The sequence below is a fragment of the Dreissena polymorpha genome, chromosome 4, assembly GCF_020536995.1.
Source record: "Dreissena polymorpha isolate Duluth1 chromosome 4, UMN_Dpol_1.0, whole genome shotgun sequence".
NCBI classification, from domain to species: Eukaryota; Metazoa; Mollusca; class Bivalvia; order Myida; family Dreissenidae; genus Dreissena; species Dreissena polymorpha.
The window spans coordinates 81,863,006-81,877,248 of NC_068358.1; positions in this window are offsets into that span (position 1 = coordinate 81,863,006).

Below are 14,243 nucleotides of genomic sequence, written 5' to 3' on the forward strand. Positions count from 1 at the left end.
GCATTAAAGCTCGCATGCTTACAGTTTAGCTTCAAAGAAAGAGTTAGTAAGGCGCGTCATCAACTCGCCAAAATAAAAATAAATCAAGCCAACAATAAGCGAATACTAACATTCTTAATTTGAAAGTTCAGCAGGTTTGTATAAATTAGGTTGATGAAAACATGTTTACCATTAAGCTTCCGAGAAGTAGTTGATACGTCACGTCATTAGCGCGTTCAAACAGCGATAACAAGTACCGGATACAGACAGTCTTAAGCTTTAAGTTCAAAACGTTTGTAGGAATTTGATTGATTTAAACGCAAATGTTTACCGCTAGTCTTCTAAGAAGAAGTTAATACGTCAAGGCGTTGCTTGATAAACAACGACAATCCGTTTAATTACAGTAAAAAACGAAAAAATGAAGTACACGTACCTAACGGTCGAAACTACGTATGAAAATAACGGATGTTTAGGTGCACCTTTAAGAGCATTTTTGAATGAACCAACAGCTGTCATATAAGTGCATAAAAGTTTTGCAGACTTTCACTGTTTTCATTTGTGATAATATTATTTAAACAAAAACAGACCCTTAAAAGAGTTTTAGGGGGAAGCCGATACCGACAGTAATCTAAAAAGGAAACAGCAAAAGATGACTTAAATGAGGTTTTAGGTGCCCATGGCTGGAAACTCCGTATCTTTATAAGTTTAACAGAGGTGACTTCATTATAGACGTTAGCCTATTCCCATATGTTCTTCTGCGAGTCGGTTCAAAACTGGATCCTGCATAAACCAAACAAGAATTGGAAAATACAATGGCAATGGAATACCCCCCCCCCCCCAAACACACACACACACTGCCTGGTTTAGGAAAATACTGTTTGAAGTCGACCGTCTTTACATTACTTGTACATAGCCAATCTTAAAAACCATAAGAAATATCTGCTTTAAACTAATGAAACTAAAGAGGTAGATATATATGATTGCGAAGAAGTGCAATACTCAAGATTGTGTTAATATTTTATAGTTATTGTCGTTTGTTAATTGCCATCTTGTTGTTTTGGCCTTCATCTATTGTAATGCCTAAGTTTGGTCTGGAGCAGACCTTAAAAACTAAAAGAGGTATCAACAAGGGCTTAATTTTTATATATCATTGAGGGGAGGTGCAGCGGATTATTCTTGCTCACATATTTTAGAATTATTGCGAATGCACTTAAAATTTTGGCCGGAACACGTCTTGTAAACTTAAAGACGCTTCAAATTTAAACGCCATAGCTATGCAGATCTCAATGAGGTATACACACAGCACAGACGTCGAAATGAGTGCATTCATATTTAAAGAGCTACTGTACTTAAACTTTTCTATAGTAATGTTTCTTACGAATAAACTTGAAACTTTAAATATTTTGAAAAAGTGAGGATTGCTTGCTTTATATTTGTTGGATGGTCATATATATATTTATCATACCACCGCATTGATATCTGCCTGATATAACGTTCCCTGATATATGTTTTATATCATGGTAAACAGGAAGTTCTTATATCAGTCAATGTTTGGCGTTACGTGGGATTTGCAATATAGTCAACTATTTCTATCAACATGAATCATGTTCAACAAAACAAACAATTTGATACCAAGAACGCACATATTTTATTCTAGTTCAAGTCATAAATCACAAAAACGTTTATTTTTAAAAAATCACCACAGCCCGCACTACAGAAGTTAAATGACGTCATCAATAGGACAATAAATCCTAAATATCGATATAGTCATTGCACTCGCAAGTGTTGCACAGAAAGTCAAGCCAAATGATAAATGTATGCTTATCCTAAACTATTTAAACAAACGATTTTACACGCTTATGTCAATATTAACACCATTATCAAAATGTCAATTTCAATACACATCTCCAAAATGGCGTCTCCAAACTATTCGGTGAAGTGTGTTGTTCGATTAAATTTGTCGCTGCAGTCCATTCCTGATCTCCGATTCAAGACGTTTATAATGAAAGCGGGTGTACGCTACCCATTCGAAGTGCAAACATTTTTTTACTCTATACGTATGGTGTACGAACTGGTCCAAAACTATTCTAAACTGTCGGGTTTATAAACCGTCCGGGACGGTTTGTAAACTGTCCCGGACAGTTTACTTAACTGTCCCGGACAGTTTCTTACTTTTGAACCGCTTGTGCGTCCGTAAACTTTTAGGAAACCGTCCCGGACGGTTTACAGGCATAAATTATAGTACGGCATAGGTTCTGAAGAGGAGTCAATCAACCAATCAGAACACTCGTAACTTTTCGCTTTTGTGTGCCATTTCGAAAGTGAGAATTTCCTTTTTAGTTACGTTTACTCGAGTGATTGTTCGATAATTTATCATTTGTGTTTAATTCCATTACAAGAACTTTCGAGACAAATAGGTCCCTTTAGGTGATTAACTCTTCACTGACAAGATTGGATGCTCTGGCCAGAAATGTGAACAGAATGACCACATCATATCCCGAGTTTACACCGTTACTCGACAGTTTCTGGGCAGCGATGGATATGATTGAAGAAATGAAAAGGTATTTTCCACCATCCCAAACATTTCAATAAATTAACAAAATTATTTAAAGGGGCCTTTTCACAGATTTTGGCATGTATTGAAGTTTGTCATTAAATGCTTTATATTGATAAATGTAAATATAGCATCAAAAAAGCTCCAGTAAAACATCAAGAATAAAATTAAAAAAAGGAAAAGATGCATATAATGGCTATATTAGACCATGGTAAATGTTCAGTGTTACTGTTTCCTCACAAATATCATAACACAAACGAAAACTTGCGAATCTAAAACAACTTTTTTCAATTTTGTCAATTTACCAAAACGTGAAAAGATCCCTTTAATTTCTTTATTTTGCATGCACTTCAAAGCTGTATTGTTTCTAAATTAAACTGTCTGATCTTGACCGATGTCCCTTCACTGCTTTGGCAGTGTGTGGCTTTTAGGCAAATGTAGCCGTGACCATATAGATGAAAAGGGTAGGGGCAATTTTGCGAGGTATTAACCATTGATCAGTAGGGCAGGGACTTTACCCAGGATTTGAAAAACCATAAGAAACAAAAAAGTCCTTCCCTGGAGTTGGGAAGGCAGGTGGAACTATCCGATCAGGCTATACATCTCAATCAGGCTTAAATCGCTAGATCAGGCTTACAAGCTCAGGGCTCGCGCTGTCGTTCGCCATTTGAGCCATTTGCGAAAATATTGAGAAATTGGCTCAAGAAAATTCTGATTTGATTTGCAAAAATGCTAAACACTCGAAAAATTTCATTGAAAATTTCCACCATTTAAATCCAGGCTGGTTTTTATTGTTTTCTCTTTGTTTCATTGAAAGTGTTCGCAAATTAAACAATAAACGAAAACCGGTCTGCACCAGAACATGAAACATTGCTTGACCTTGTTGTTATTGAAGTTCACGTGGTAGCTGGCCAATCAAAATTGAGTTCGCTGACACACATACTAATGGGTCATTCATGCGCAAACACAGTTACTATTGTCATCTGCCCAAAATAATGTGGCCGATGGCAACCGTCGTTTAGAAAAATAAACAAATGACAAGAAGCGCAACAATAAATTATATCTGAGCTAATCATTTTACACCTTTCTACCGATCACCGATCTGAATTAAAGAATGATCATTAAAGAATTAGTTCTATTTTGATGATGTTACAACTTTCTGCCGATTATCGACGTTATCGTTTGAAATAAAAAGGTGATCATTAAGTTGTTTTTTACCCACAAGCTATGCTCTTGTAAAGAATAATGTCAACCAAATGGTATATTTATTACGTATTTGCTAGGTTACTGGTTTTCATTTTCTGCAATCAAACGATATGCACATTTTATTTCAAGTGAAAACTTGTACATTTTTTCGGACTGTCGTTTTTTGGATACACTATTTTTCGCTGATTTAAATTTATTTTTGGAGTTAAATCTTCAAGTTCAGATAATTATGTTTTGGTAGACTTGGCGAAAGCTCTGAAAAACTAACGTGACAGTCGGTCTGACAAGATCCAAAAATCTGTCAGACCAAGCAGATAACTGTCAGACCAAACCATTTTTATATTATATATTAGAGGATGGGTAATGGGGTCATGGATAATTGAGAGCGATCCTGTAATAAGAAATGTTCAGTTCCAATTTGAAGTTAACTGGTTAAGGTAGCGCACCCCCAATGGGCACATATCCAAATATAATCTAATTAATTATTTTCTTAATCAGCATCATTTCACTGAACTACCTGCAAATTTGTAGGTAGGCTTTCCATGCTTTTTAAGAAAATATACCGATTTATTTAAGACCACCCCCACGCTCGGCTTTTGTCCAGTTTATTTTCATCCCTAGGGTATATAAAAGTTCCATAATTCATTCAAATTTCTAAATATGGGCATGCAGTTGGTGTGTACAGATGCAGTAAAGGTGTTTAAAGTTTAAACAAGATGAATAAGTATTCTTTTACAGACATATATTTTTTACAATTTTTTATCTATGGAAGAGCGCCATGAAATGTAAGTGATTTCAGCCTAGTGAAAATTGGGTCGGTTAAAAACAAAGTGTCATAAATTTCACAATGGTATGATTTAAGTTATATTTTAAACTAAGTTTTTATAGAAACACTATATACAGCAAAAATACAAAGAAATAGACAGATTTACCGTTTACTTTTTGAAATAAAAATAAAAATGTAACATGCATCATTCAGCATTTTCAGCAGTAAATCACCCAATTTAGCCATAACGTTGTAATTTTAAAAATTGAAGGATGTGCATAAAAATTTCAACATATTTAACAATAAACATAGCTTATATGCTATATTAAATCAAATTACGTTAGAAAAGAAATAAAACGCGTCGCAAAAGTATGCGATGTTGGCAGGATTCGAACATGCGCGGGAAGATCCCAAAATATTTCTAGTCCATCGCCTTAACCACTCGGCCACGACAACTTTACATTAGTGCAAGCTTAAATTAGATATGCATAAGTAAACAGGTAAAAAGGCCCGTCGATCTTTGAAGAAATCGCGAATCGTATTTTTCAGATGATATTTGGATCAAAGTCAATATTTATTGTGAAAATAATGTATTTTAAAGGAAGTACGTAAACATATAACAAAATTCGCAGTTTGACAAAAATAAAATGCATCACTCGGAAATAACCGATCATTGAAGATCGGCAATGATCGTAAAATAAATCGCGGGAAATCATTAGGACATAATTTTGGGTGTGTGTGGCCTATGTGAGCGGGGCAGTTATTTCCAGTAGGGTCCTTTAGTAACAGTACAATGTACCCCAGCTTTGAAGGTTACGCATGCGCAATTAATTTCCTTCTATATTACATATAAAATAGTTGAAGTTCGATATCAATTTTTACCATGATCAAGCGCATACCCACTATATCATCATACATCATTGGAAAGAATAATGCATAATCTTTTGAAAAAAATGCATGTCATTAAATTCTATACGCGCAAACTCAAAATATTTACCTTAGAATAGGCAAACCGGTTTTGACAGCTGTGCAGACAACCATTTTGGGCTCAAATAGTATGACCTACTTTCAAAGCCGGGAACCATCAACACAAAAAGTAGAGCACAAAAATGGCTTATTTTCTTATTGCTTACAAATATACCTTCAAGTTGATACCAAAACCAACCATTTGTAATGTATTTTACAAATCCTAGGCAGCATGCACTCAACAATGTGTGCTAAGTATCAAACTGACTGCATGTAACCCTAAAAACAGGAGTTCCGGTTTGGGGTTATGTGACCTTTAAGAGAACCCAACCCCTTCAAATTTAAATTAAAGGCACTTTTCCCACAGGTATAATCTGTTTTGAGAAAGATCACAAAGTTCCGGTACAATGACACACAGATTAGTTCATAAATGTTGCCGTTAAAAGCGCCATGCGTAACAGCGTTTCGCGTCAAGAATTAAGGTAGAAAAGCCAAACTTGGTTACATCATACATGCAGCACTTAGACTCCATATAAGGCATGTCTTTTGATTCTAATAGGCAAAGCTGATCTTACATATGGCTTAATAAGTGAAAAAAAATCATCAATTGCAATATTTGTGCATCAAAGCAGGTTTTGAACTGGATTCGAACAAACTTTTTTAAATTTTGTTTGCACATTTTAGGTAAAATCCATGTAGAAGCAGCAATTCTGATGTCATTTGACCCAACAAAAGGGCTCGCTTGCATGGAAAAACAACACACTTGACTTCCTGACTAAAAAAAAGTCATCGTCAGACGTGAGCTTTAAGTCTTTTGTCACACCTGGACCTATGATTCCTCCGCTCGAGTTCCGTCTCATGCAGGCTCCAGAAAGTGTCAGTCTGGCCCGGGTGCTCAATTCCGTGTAATCTGAGAAAACAAAAAGGTTTTTTGTGCGCATTTACCCATTACGGTGCCAACTAATGTAAGTTAGATACAATTAGAGTAAGCTTTCAATAGTCTTTCTTGCTTTATTTGCTGCAAATGGTTAATTCACCACGCCGGCATCACATTGTCGGGCACACCGGCAAAGTTATCGCCACAAAATTTGGTTTCAGAGCTGCAGTCAATTTAAAACACCCAATTTTCCTACTTTTGGTGACAAAAGTGTGCCAGGATATCAACGAAATCATTTTACAATAGATTTAATTGAAAATAACGGCGTACTAACCTGCAAAGACACCGATCCTCTCGACACGACTGGGCGAGTGTCGAGGGCTGTCTCCGAATCAGTCACGCTGTACAGTTTTTGATGGCCTGTCACTTCAGGCGGACTTGTAAACCAGTTGGACGACAGTTCAGGCAGAGCTATAGACCCATTTCGACACCGCCTACAAATGCACACTTAGGTTTACGCATAATATAAAGGTCACTTAAATACAGATTCCCTGGTGTTTTTCATGCAGGGTCTATCGCAACAACATTCTTCCAGGAAAGAAAGCATAATATTATTATCATTTTTGTGTTTTCAGCTGAATACTTGATTTTACTTGAACTCAGCAAGATATCCAAACAGGTAAAATAAGGCAAAGTAGTGTTATTCTGAGTAGATCTGCCTGAATGGGTTGAAGGCGAAGGCAGATAGAAGTGTCGGTCCAAAATTGGCGGGCATTTTTAACAGTAAAAGGCTCAAAAAGTAAACAATAATAATAAATACAGATGAAATAAAGACATGCATTAGGTTCATTATTGAGATTGATGCAAATTAATGTCAAAATGGCACTGAAAAACAATACCGGGTGTTTAAGTAGTCTTAGAATATGTCTCCGGAACAGGTTTCGGTGTGATTTTCCAGCATTTACCCCCCTTATGACCCCAAGTGCAACAGCCCAATTGCAAACAGCCCTAATTTGGGTCAAAATGACATCTGGCAGTTATGTTTTGCAATACAGAGAGTTTTTGATGGTCAAATGTCAAAATTCTGGCAGACGACTAACTTGGTCGGATGTGCTTAAAGGTTACGCATGCGCAATTAATTTCCTTCTATATAACATATAAAATAGTTGAAGTTCGATATCAATTTTTACCATGATCAAGCGCATACCCACTATATCATCATACATCATTGGAAAGATTAATGCATAATCTTTTGAAAAAAATGCATGTCATTAAATTCTATACGCGCAAACTCAAAATATTTACCTTAGAATAGGCAAACCGGTTTTGGCAGCTGTGCAGACAACCATTTTGGGCTCAAATAGTATGACCTACTTTCAAAGCCGGGAACCATCAACACAAAAAGTAGAGCACAAAAATGGCTTATTTTCTTATTGCTTACAAATATACCTTCAAGTTGATACCAAAACCAACCATTTGTAATGTATTTTACAAATCCTAGGCAGCATGCACTCAACAATGTGTGCTAAGTATCAAACTGACTGCATGTAACCCTAAAAACAGGAGTTCCGGTTTGGGGTTATGTGACCTTGAAATTCATAACCAACCAATTTCATTCATGGGCAAGGGCTACATTTCCCTCTCCGCTATGTGAGTATTCCTGTATCATGACGTCAACATTCATTTTCCTTGTAATTGATTAAATGCATACAACAAATTAAAGATATGTGACAAAGTACGGTATACCTTTTCGCGTAAAATATGTAATGATGTATACTTTTTAATGATTTCAAATACCGGTATATGATACGGGTTTGGTAACAGATATACATTGTAACAGCCGCTCCTCCCTATAGAAAAATCGGTTGTGTGACCCTCTGACTCTTTGAGTAGGTGTCTATTTAATGCAGTACTTTCTATTATCAAGTCTGTATAAATATACTTTCCAGCTGTTTAAAATGAAAATAATTTATCGGTTTCTAGAAGGCAATGACGTTAATGTAATTACATATTTTTTGAAGAGCTCATATACGTTTTAAGATAACGTCACCGTTTTGGGTGGATATTTTCCTGTCCATTTTGTAAGCCATTTGGGACAGAAAAAGTTGAAAAAATTTGACTTTAATTTTTCGAACGATTGTAACAAAGACATATTGAATAGTCTGTTACAAACCATATAAATATCTTACATGTTATGTGAAAGATTTTTTTTCTGTTTTTAACGATAAGCGCTGCATTTTAATACGTGAGCAATCAAAATTGACGTGAATGTATTTTCCTTTTTTCCTAATATTTTTTGTCTATGTACAGATTAACATGAGAAATTTTGAACGTAAAAATTCGGGCTATTTTGATAAATTCTGGTTTTTGAAAAGAATGTGGTTGCTCCGGCTCTTTGATAAAAAACTTCGTATTGTCCGATTTTCATGCATTGGTTGTCATTTTAAAGCTGATTAACTAAGCAAGAAGCAAAGGAGATTTCGTGAGATGTCAATGGCCTGTCGCGACATAATGTGAGCTTTGACTCAAGAGTCTAATCCGTGTGTTCTATAGGGTGTCTCAATAATACAAGCGGAACCCGGGATTGACATGCGATATTTTCCATTTTGTTCAATATTTATAAGTAAAAACAGATACGAAGAGACGACATTTTGCCATATATATATTCCAAATTCGGTCCAAAAATATTTCTTAGTTTTCCTGATATGAACATTTAGCAATTGCTAAATGGCTTTGAATTTAGTATATGATCTCTAATATAATTTCATTTTGTATAAATGGTTACAAAATGTAGTAAACTCATTTTACTAGTTAAATGTCAGAAGCAACCTAGAAAAACAAAATGTCGTTTTTATCAGAGCGACTCCTTGTCAAAGTATATTTTATACTTAAATAATTTTGTATATGGTTCAAACAGGGATATAAACTATACATTACATATTACATATTTATTTAATAAGAAGATCAAACGCTGGTAATGATTTAAACAACAGAATCAAGAAAGAAATCGACATTTGTATATTTGTAAGTTGCACTAAATCCATTTACTGGAAAGCTGAAATACGCTAATATGACAAGTTTTTTTGTCATCAATTAAAAATAAAACAACTTAATAGACTCAATTTGCCCTAGCAGCATATATAATATCATGTATTGGTTTCTGGTCTGGGTCAATTGATACAGTAGATTGATTAAAGGTAAAGAATAAAACAGGTGCATCGAATATTTAGACTATGTTTTAACTGTGCAAAAAGCTATCATGTGTGATCACAAAACCAAATATCCGGTGTAAACGGATTTAAGGGTGCTTCATTTAACTACTCATAATTTTAAAACAACTGCATATTTTTAGGAGCGAATTTGATGAAACATTAAAAAGGGATGCATTTACATAACTGCATATTCGTATTTTAAATAATCGGTTTATTTTAGTCACACTATGCGTTTGAAGTAGGGTTCCACTTTTTTGAGTAACCCTGTAATATAGGCGATGATTGTTATAAAACTTTCAGGATGTCTCAGTAAGCATAAAATCAACATTATGATGCACAAATATACATATTTTAAATATGGCAATTATGACATTGGGAAAGACACATTTTCTGTAAAATACCCAGATGAAAGAATTTATACAACAATCCAAGTTGCCGCAATTGTTTACTATTCTTATGTTCTATTGTTAGATGTGATTGTATATAAGCTGATGAGACTGTAATAGACTAATAAACTAAACTCAATTACAAATAAATGCTCAGAAGCGGTATAATGTATGTCTGCAGCTTTCCAAATTATTCCACGATCCCACAAAATTGGATCTCACAGATACTTGTGCAAAACATTTCACCGACACGTAGCGGTCCAAGGCTTCCGTAAGTCGTCAATGTAAGGAAAATATACGTGGTACTTAATTAGCGAACACTTAAAATAGTCATATTTGAACAAAATTATAATTATAAAAAGAATTCTTACTTCTACAGTAAGAGACTACCTTGCTAGATTTCTTGTCGAAATGATTCCATTGATCAGCGTTGGTTTTGACCAGTGATATTTCGAGCGCCCCACATAACATGTACATCTTTCCAATGTTTAAAGAACTTAAATTAAAATACGTTATTACTGCGCCGGCATTATTTCACCTTGCTGAACGAATGTCAGACGTTTCCTCACAAAACCGTTTAATCGCAAGACGTTTCCTCCCTAGACGTTTCCACACCAAAATTGAGATTTAGGGATCTAAACGTCTCCACTAATGTTATATATATTGAAAATGACAAAGCTTTTCTCTAATGGGCCTACGGGGGTAGTTTTAAAGACTAAAATATATCAAATTACAAGTGATAAAAAGTGAAACAATGATAAAATCAAAATAATAGATAAAGAAAATGTTTTGGTTTATAATGACAAATATATTTCACTTGTATATAATATTATATAATTAATATAATAATAATTTTATAAAAACTTACATACATAAATAATACATTATTTGCTCAAAATGTGTTAATGTGACCATAAAATATAGGCAATTAAGAACCATTTGAGGTGTTTCTTTGATGTGTAAGTTGCTTATATGCAATTAATGCCACCTCATGCGCTCTGAATACAATAAGGTGTTTTTTTGATTGGCAATTAGTAAATTTCAGTGTGTTACATACAATAGGAAAGTGTCTTAGATGTCCATTGAACTTTGGTATAATTCTTTATCCGTTATACAATAATGAAGTTTGTACTTTTGTTTTCATTTGATTCCTACTTAAATGTCCTAAGTGGATAAACAATTAATTTGAGTGTCCCTGATATTGTTTATCTTAACCGAAGAAATAAATGCAGATTCATTACATGCTTATATATCAATTAATTTCTGTTCAAATACCGTTCTAATGTAAATTAATTTTTGGCCGGAAATATTTTAGCCGCAAAACCTGGCACACTTAATTAAGAATATTGATAATAACTAGTTATTTTGAAAAGCACCCTTAATGTTTTATTTTCGTGTGTTTATGCTTCAATAAATCGATTTTTTCACACATAATCTATTTTTAAATACTTAAAAAGAGAAAAATGCACATGCAGGTATATATACCTTCAAAACATCTCTTACTTACGGGTTATATTTCACCTTTTAAATGTACACCTTTTTTTAAAATATTTACACACTAAACATTTTCATTTCACTGACCGACTAGGTTCCTTTAAATGTGGATGCACAAAAATTCAGATCATTTAAATGCAAGCCGTTTACAAAGCGCATTTTACCCAACAATTATGGATGCTTTTTAAAGGGGCCTTTTCACAGATTTTGGCATGTATTGAAGCTGGTGTCTTTAAATGCTTTATATTGATTAATTGAAACATTGGACCTAAAAATCTCCAGTAAAATAAGCAAACAAGAATACAATTAAAAAAAGGAAAAAAGTAATCCTCAATAGGGCTGGAGTCCTGAGGTAAAAAGCCTCCCGCTTAGACCACTCGACCATCCATGCTCTTGCTATTCGCGGATGTATTTTTTTACCTATATAGGCAATCCTCGTTGTTTCCTAAAACATAACGACAACAACAGAACTTTACAAATTATTCAATCGTTTCGCGTTGCAACGCTTTCTAATTTTCAGGTTTTCAAACCGTCAAAAGATGCATATAATGGATATTTTTAGAGCATGGTAAATGTTCAGTATTACTATTACCTCACACATATCATGACTAAAACGAAAAGTTGCGAATCTGAAACAACTTTCTTTAATTTTGTCAATTTACCAAAACGTGAAAAGGTCCCCTTTAAGTTGTAAACAGTTTCTAGCTTAATTTCGTTTTCTCACCAATTGTTATCCCCACGCTTTTAAAAGCGTGGGCTATTGAATTGGTCTCCATCTTTTTGTCTATACGTTCGGCCACTTTCTCCTCCTACGTTATTATCACTAGAACATTGAAACTTACACACATGGTAGCGCTGAGCATATGTGTGACGGTGACTTCGACGGAATTTTGATCTAACCCCTGGGTCAAAAGTTATCGGTAAATAAATGGGTAAAATGGGTAAAAACAACCTCATTTTACTAACAACATGCGACACACATGATAATAACTTCTGATCCAGGGGTCAGATCAAAATTCAAAATAGTGCACCGTCGCACATATGCTCATAGCTACCATGTGTGTAAGTTTCAAGGTTCTAGTGCAAATAGTGTAGGAGGAGATAGTGGCCGACCAAGCCCACCCAACATTTTGTTTTAACATAACTTCTTCATTTATTCACTAATTGACAAATTAATACTGAACATCTCTTATGACAAAACGGCCTATCTCGACCATCCATGTCCACATTACCCACCCCAGGGCCATTGATAAAGGTAAAGGCTGCTTGGTTCCCGTCCTCTTTCAAATTAATCGAGAGTTCCACGGGTACAACTTCCCCCAAATTTTTTTCGTGCCCAAAATTGTTCGTACCAAATTTTTGTTCATACCCAATTTTTTTTCGTACCTAAATTTTGTCTCTTACCGAAAAATGTTCGTACCCATTTTTTTTTCGGACCCTATTTTTTTCTAACTCAGTTTTATTTTCGTTCCCAAATGTTTTTTCGTACCAAGTTTTTTTTCGTACCCAACTTTTTTTCGTACCCAATTTTTTTCGTGCCCAAAACTTTTTTTTCGTACCCAATTCTGTTCATACCCAAACTTTTTCTTTCCCATTTTTTTCCGTTTCCAATTTTTGTTCGTTCCCAACTTTTTTCGTACCCAAATTGTTTTTCGTACCCAAATTGTTTTCGTACCCAAATTTTTTTCGTACCCATTTTTTTTTCGTACCCATTTTTTGTTCCTACCCAAATTTTATTTTGAACCCAATTTTTTTTACATAATGTTTTCCTACCCAAATTTTTCGTACCCAAACTTTTTTCGTACCCACCTTTTTTGTTCCCAATTTTGTTTTCGTACCCAATTTTCTTTTCGTTCCCAAATTTTTTTCGTACCTAATTTTTTTTCTTACCCAACTTGTTTTTCTTACCCTTTTAACATAACTTCTTTATTTATTCACCATTGACTTCAAATTAATACTAAACATCTCTTATGTCATTCAGTATTAATTTGTTATGTCAACACGGTCTGTCTCGACCAGCCCCGTCCACATTACCCAACCCGGGGCCCCACCAAAATAGGCCTTACCCACCCAAAATTGTCTTTTAACATCTTTGCGGCGTGGGAATACGCGTCGGTCTCTGCCCCGCCACTTCTAGTTACGCATTAATTTGATCCCAACCATAAATCAACATGTCAGGGCTGGAACTCTATCATTAATAATTTGTTTAACTACTTTTATCACGTGGAGAAGGTTTGAACCACTTGCTAAAAATCAACGTCGCTTTAAAAGCTTAAAGTCAAACGTGTACATGGTTCCGCTGGTTTTATAATAACGACAATGGGCTCTACAATGTTACCGACTTGCATCTAGTATCTTATATAGACTGGTATGGCTTCAATCTTGAATCGCCAATGTTAATGGCTCTTGCTTTTCCACATAATATGAATATGGATAAGTTGAAATAAATGCGATGCATTAAATTGCCAAAACGCAGGTAATAATACCGGTAGACTTGAATATTTAATAGCAAGTTTCTTTGATTGTTTATATGGTACACGGAAAAGGAAAAAAACTTTCTCAAGGAAACTAAATTATTTTCCTGTAAAGGAAGATCTGAATTTAGTTTTGTTTGAAGTTGTATATTAGCATTTATGGCAAAATGAAACGAAACCATAGCCCGCCTTCTTATCGATCGATATGAGTCCATCTGCAACACTTACTTTGGCATTGGTTCACACAACGTTATATCGGTTTTTAAAGTAACAATATTTGTTCCGAAAGTTGTTCTAGAAAATAAACTGCTTATTGAGTCATATCTAAA